General features: G+C 41.1%; 2 pseudogenes; both read left to right on the forward strand.

Moving 5' to 3' along the window:
• Positions 1–3,504, forward strand: part of LOC130138920 (MDIS1-interacting receptor like kinase 2-like) — a 28,231-nt pseudogene extending 24,727 nt beyond the window's left edge.
• Positions 3,505–4,014: 510 nt separating this feature from the next.
• On the forward strand, positions 4,015–6,388 carry LOC115666584 (MDIS1-interacting receptor like kinase 2-like; annotated as a pseudogene).
• Positions 6,389–6,796: the final 408 nt, after the last annotated feature.

Below are 6,796 nucleotides of genomic sequence, written 5' to 3' on the forward strand. Positions count from 1 at the left end.
CAACTCACGGTTCTTTAAACGCGTCATTCCCACTTTTTGTAAAAGATTTATTAGTCTAATGCTAATATCCTCGTTTCGTGCAAAATGCAGAGAGGGAAAACAACACAGAAATCTGTCCACTAGAGTTGATCGAGTCATCCATTGACCAGGTACCGTCTATAAGTATCTCAAGTCTCAACAACATTAATCACAACCAAACCATGGGTTCTTCCTTAATCTTTGGCAAGCCTCTATTCAATTATCACCAGCCTTCAGCTTTGGTTTTCCCGCTCGTTCAACTTTCACTTCTGCTGCCAACAATCCGAAACAAACAGAGGCACTCCTGACATGGAAATCTAGCATCGAATACCATAGCCAATTCTTCTTGTCTTCGTGGCGCGGTAACAAGTCTTGCGACTTTGTTGGAGTCACTTGCAACGATTACATATCCATTGCCCATCTTAATCTTTCCCATCTCAATTTGAGAGGAACTTTAGATGGCCCCAACTTCTCGTGCTTGACCAATTTGTTCAGTCTTGATGTTAGCAACAACTCGATCTACAGTTCAATTCCCTTGAGTATCGGTAAACCTTTCCAGGCTTAAATATCTTGATTTGTGTCTTAATGAACTCTATGGGAACATTCCTCCAAGTATAGGCAAGCTAAAAAATCTTTGCAATTTGTACCTACGTGAAAATTATCTTAGTGGACACATCCCTTTTGTGATAAGTGACCTGAGGAGTTTGAAGTTTCTTTATTTTTGCGGAAACAAACTTTCAGGGCCCATTCCTTCATAAATTGGGAGACTAACTTGTCTTACTGAACTTGGCCTATCAAGTAACGATCTCAGCGGCTCAATACCTCCTTCTATTGGAAACTTGACACGTTTATCAATTCTTAACCTCTTCCACAATGAAATTTCCGGCCTGATCCCTCGAGAAGTAGGAAATTTAGTATCTCTCAGTGAACTAGATTTGGGAGAAAATAATTTGGTCAGTTCAATCCCTACTATTTTGGGAAACTTAGGCAACTTAACAATATTGAGCATTCCACAAAGTAACCCTTTCGGTCTCATTCCACGAGAGATAGGTGAATTGACGAACTTGGAGGTTCTTCATTTATGGGAAAATGGATTTTCTGGATCCATACCTTTAGAAATAGGGAAGCTCGCTAGTCTTACTGTATTAGATCTAGCTGTAAATAATTTGGTTGGTCCCATTCCATCATCTATCCAGAATTTGAGCAATCTAAATCTCTTACACATATACTCCAATCATCTTTCAGGCTCGATTCCTGAAGATATAGAGAATTTGGTGTCTCTTAGACTATTAGATTTGTCTATTAACGGTTTGAGTGGTGCAATCCCTTCATCAATTGGAAGCCTGATCAACTTAACTATATTATGCCTTGGTGACAACAACTTTTCTAGTTCCTTGCCTCCTGAAGTTAATAACATTACTCGCTTGAGTGCTTTTGATCTATCTTACAATGAACTCGAAGGGCAATTGCCAGATGAAATATGCCAGGGGAATTTATTGCAAAAGTTCACTGTCGCAAGCAATCATTTCAAAGGGCTCATTCCAAAAAGCTTGAGGAACTGTAGTACATTAATAAGAGTGAGGCTCGAAGGAAACCAACTTACGGGGAACATAACGCTAGCTTTTGGAATATATCCCCAGCTGAATTTTATAGACTTGAGCCACAATTATTTGTACGGTGAGCTTTCTTGGAAATGGGGGCATTGTCGAAGTTTGACAAGCTTAAGAATATCAAACAACCACACTTCTAGTGAGATATCCTCAATATTAGGAAGGCTAACTCGGATACGGGCATTGGACCTGTCTTTGAATAATTTGAGTGGAGATATTCCAAAGGAATTGGCAAGCTTGAAATTTTTGTTGTATCTCATCCCAAACAATAATCGGATCGCAGGTGATGTTCCAAATGAAATGGGACTTTTATCCAAACTGGAACATCTCAACCTAGGATCAAACAATTTGAGCGGATCAATCCCTGCGCAACTTGTTCAATGCACGAATTTGTTGAGATTGAACATGAGCCAAAATAAACTTGAGGGAAGCATTCCTCCTGAGATAGGCAATGTGCGCTTCCTGAATATTCTTGATTTGAGTCAGAATCTATTGACCGGAGAAATGCCACAAGAGCTAAGAAAGCTGAGAGTCCTCGAAACCATGAATGTCTCCCACAATAGTCTATCTGGTTCCATCTCACGTGCTTTTGGTGATATGTTGGCCTTGACTTCCATTAATGCATCCTACAGTAACCTGGAAGGCCCTCTCCCAAATGTCGAGGCTTTCAATGGGGCTCCATTCGAGGCAATGCAGAATAACGAAGGGCTCTGTGGGAATGTTGTAGGTTTACAGAAATGCAACTCTCCTATGAGCAAGAAAGGCGATGGAGATGGTGGACAACGAATTTCTGCTTCTTGCTTCGATCATGATCATTCTCTTGATCTTTGTATGTTGTCAAAGAAAGAAGGGAAAATTCCAAGTAAGGGCCTGAAGTGCCATCATTTTCTCAAATAAGGGCACGAAGTGGACTTTGTGTCAAATAAGAACCTAAAGTTGCATGTTAGTCTCCATAAGGGCCTGGAAGTGAATTTTGTGTCAAATAAGAACCTGAAGTGGCTATATCTATTTCAAATAAGGGCTTGACTTTTCTTGTGATGAGGGCATTTTCGTCTTTTAACTTTTTGAATTTTTTTTTTTTTTTTTCTTTTTTTTTTTTCTGGTTTTTGCCTGAATTCGGCGAGGTGCGATCGAGATTCGCCATGGCTAGCTCCGGCGATGGAGAGAACGGCGAGAACCGCCGGACGCGACCGGACCGTGACGAGCCCGGCGATCCTTCGTCGATCGATGCGTCCTCGGTGGAGTGCGGGCCAAGCTCGAGGGTTTCGAGGGGGCAGCCGAGGAGATTGGGATGGCGGAGAGGCTGACGGACGTCTTCGTCGGGGAGGCGACGGAGATCTGTTGATGCAGCGGAGCGATCGGGAGGATAGGGTTCTACAGGCGCTCGATATACAAGTGGTTGGGGCCTGCCGCGCGGGTGAGAGATTGAAGCCGTTGTTGAAGTCGAGTGGGTCGAGCAGCGCGGCTAAGGATCGGTTGTTGGCTCACCTCAGTCGGGTACTTATTGTTTCGATCCGGATTAAGTGTCTATCTGGCTCGTAGCGTTAGGACTAAGACTCCGTTTCATTCACATTTGATATCTCGAGTCCAAAGGGACAAAAGCAGAGTGGGCTGTTTCATGTCTCAGAATGAGATCATGATGACTGTCTTCCCCATGTTCCAACAGCATATCGAGCCCCATCTTGTTCATGCGCATGTAAGTGAATCTGGGATTATAAGGCCGAAATGTTTAATTTTAAGTGAATTTTTCCTAATTTGCTCTATCATCTAGATAATTTACCTTGGAGGAATATGAACTGTTAGATGCTCCTTTGTTCTAATTGTCTTCTTTGAGGGTTAACTTTGGTCCTGCATTGCAGCTCAAAATTCGGAATGACTTTGACCCGGTACTTTCTCCTGAGAGTTCACTGTTTCTTTTGAAGAGCAACAAACAAGTAATAGCACTACAATGGCTCTGTTGCTCCTATCTTGAATATTTATTTGTTATGTACAATGAAATAAAATGCCCTTCTATACTAGGTGGCTTATCAAGATATTCTAAAAATTCTGGACCGTGTAAAGATCTGCAGTTCTGCTCAAAATTTCATTGATATATACTTGCGGCTTCCTGGAATTCCTGCTGATGGACAGTTGCAAGAGAGTGACAGCATAGGAAAAAAGAAAGACAAGGAAAAAAGAAAAAAATTAAATTAAATTAAAAATTAAAAAAAATTTGGATGAAAATGCCCTTGACCTCGTCGGTCGGAATATTTCATCATTGGTGAAATCAGGCGGTGATTCACTGGATAATGTTCTTATTGCAAACTCACTTGGTGGGCCTTACTTCGGGCCCTTATTCGTAACATGTTCCACTTTATGCCCTTATTTGGAATTTTCCCAAGAAAGAATATCAAGAGAGAAAATTGGTCGATCCAATGATTTAGACTGTTTGCGCATTTTGAGTTATGATGGCAAAGCTTTCTATAAGCAAATACTGGAGGCCACATAAGGATTTGACTCCAAGTTCTATGTGGGAGAAGGAGCATACGGCATTGTTTATAAAGCGGAACTACCAACAGGTCAAATTGTTGCTGTCAAGAAAATTTCTTCATCCCCAGAAGAGGAGTTCCTCTACTTCGTATCTTTCGAGAGGGAGATTCAAGCCTTATCAAATATCCGCCGTCGCCACATCATGAAACTTTATGGGTTTTGCTCTCATGCGCAACATTCTTTTTTGGTGTACAAGTACATCCAAAGAGGAAGCTTGAGAAAACTTTTGAATGATGATGAGAAAGCGTCAGAGTTTGCCTGGGACAAAAGGGTAAACATAGTTCAAAGAGTTGCGGATGCATTGTCCTATATGCACCACGATTGTTTTCCTCGGTGAATTCATCGAGACTTGACCAGTAACAATGTTCTATTGGATGTTGATTATGAAGCTCGGGTTTCCGATTTTGGCACCGCACGACTATTGAGGCCAGATTCATCAAATTGGACTGCAGTAGCTGACACTATTGGCTACATCGCTCCAGGTATTTATGACCTTCAGAATTTATTTCCATTTTAATGACATTAAGGATCAAGAAAGGCATTGTAATTGTTGCGGAAGCCAAGCGATCGAACAATAAAATTGACAGAATAAGAAAATAAATCGGACACCAAATTTATGTGGTTCGGTCGTAGTGACCTAAGTCCATGGGGAGAGCAGCACGGAATTCCACTATAGATCAAGCGATACAACGAAGATTACAACCACACTCAAACACTCTAAGTGTTTCCCAAGCTCTAATTACACTCAATAACTCACACAGTATTTAGCCCCATAATTCCTCACGAAATAATCTCTCAATCTCGCAAAAGAATTATATACATATTCTAACCACAAGAATTTACTTGACTTCAACACTTGAGTTGTTGATGTGATTCCACGAATTCCATGAAGAGAAACTCGCATCAAGCACTCGTTGAGATCGGCACTTCCGGACAGAATTCACGAGAAAGCTCTCTGCACCAAGCACTCGCACAAGTGGCGCTGCACCAATTCTCTTCCTATAATACAATAATATACGCATGCCCAAGAACAGAACGTGGCCGACTCAACATGGGATTGGAAACCTAGATAATTCGGTCAACCAAAATCCACCTTTTGACTTTCCTATTTTGTCTTCTTTCTTCACCGAGTCCAACTTGTAAAGGGGAAGAAATACGTTCTTCTTTTCTTTGATCCATCGTTGACTGGGTCAATGTCTATCTCAAGGTCCACGTTGGCCTTTCCGATGGACTTTCCTATTTCAAGCCATAGACTCCAACTTCATTAGGAAACTCACGTCTCTTTTGCTTTGCTCAATTTCGGATGGCCACAAAATATCCAATTCTGAATATTTAGATTTTTGTTTTGGGCTCAAACTCGAGACATATTTTAACAGTAATTGATCTGGCTAGTTCAACGATACTAAATTTATTAATCAAAAAGATATTTGCTCGTAATTTTTTACCTATGCCCATCACATGAAGAGGAATCCATGTCGTTGACTTAAGTGTAGCTGATGAGGTTATGAACAAGTTTTGAAATCTTCACTTGCAGAGCTGGCTTATTCTACAGTACCAACTGAAAAATATGATGTGTATAGCTTTGGAGTCGTCGCGTTAGAAACAATCATGGGAAAGCACTTGGGAGATCCTGACTCTTGGGAATATTCATCATCCGCCGCTATTGAGTCGCCAGTACTGTTGATAGATGTGCTAGATCAACGTCTCTCGCCTTCTAGAGTTCGACTTCGAGATGCGGAAGACGTGGTCTCTATTGCCCGGCTAGCATTCAAGTGTTTGCAAGCCGATCTGTGGCTTCAACGGGCCATGAGACAAGTTTCCCGGGCTCCGCGTTCAAGTACCCCTGGAAATGCCATTCTGTGCAGTCACGTTGGGGCAACTTCGTGACCACAAAGGCAGGAAATTTTGAGCATCAGAAGGAGATTGTACGTTTTGAAGTTAGCTTTTCTGGTGCACTGTTTGTCTATTTGGTATGTAAGTCACTAGCAAAAAATTAGTGCTCTTGCTAAGAACAGTTGCTCCTCTTTTGCGGGCTAATCAGGATTATAAGAGCCAATCTTATTCGACAATTTTAATGATCTTCTTAGTTGTTACCAATCCCGCCATCTAAATTATTTTCAATGCAGAGCCTGCTTACCTGTGAACATTATTCGAAAACGGCCGCGTCGGCAATTGTACTTTGGAGTCGTGGCACCAAAAATAATTGTGGGAAGGCTTCTCTGCAGGTCTTATTTCACTATGATTTCCAGCTTTGTCGCAATGAGATAAGAAAAGAATTTGCAAAATATATCGGATCGACATCGTTCAATGTAGTTTTTCATTTCGAAAGGAATAATGGCCCTACTAGTCTCTAAATTTTTTGTCCAGTGTGCAATTCAAACTTTTAGTTGATTCAATTAAGTCCCTCAACTTTTGTACAATGTGCAATATAAGTACCGAACTTTCAATTGGTTCTGTCAAATCCCTCTACAATTTTAATAAACTGACATGGGACACCGATTTAGTAAAACTTAATGGAGAATGACAAGGATGATAGTGACTCCGAAACCAATCGAACCATTTAATGAATTGTGAATATGGAGAGTAAGAAACCTTGTGAAAACGTTTTAAAAAACTGAAAACAAGATGATGCGATAGTT

The sequence above is a fragment of the Syzygium oleosum genome, unplaced genomic scaffold, assembly GCF_021117445.2.
Source record: "Syzygium oleosum isolate NSW1041296 unplaced genomic scaffold, Sole_v2.1 Sole_v2.09, whole genome shotgun sequence".
Lineage (NCBI taxonomy): Eukaryota > Viridiplantae > Streptophyta > Magnoliopsida > Myrtales > Myrtaceae > Syzygium > Syzygium oleosum.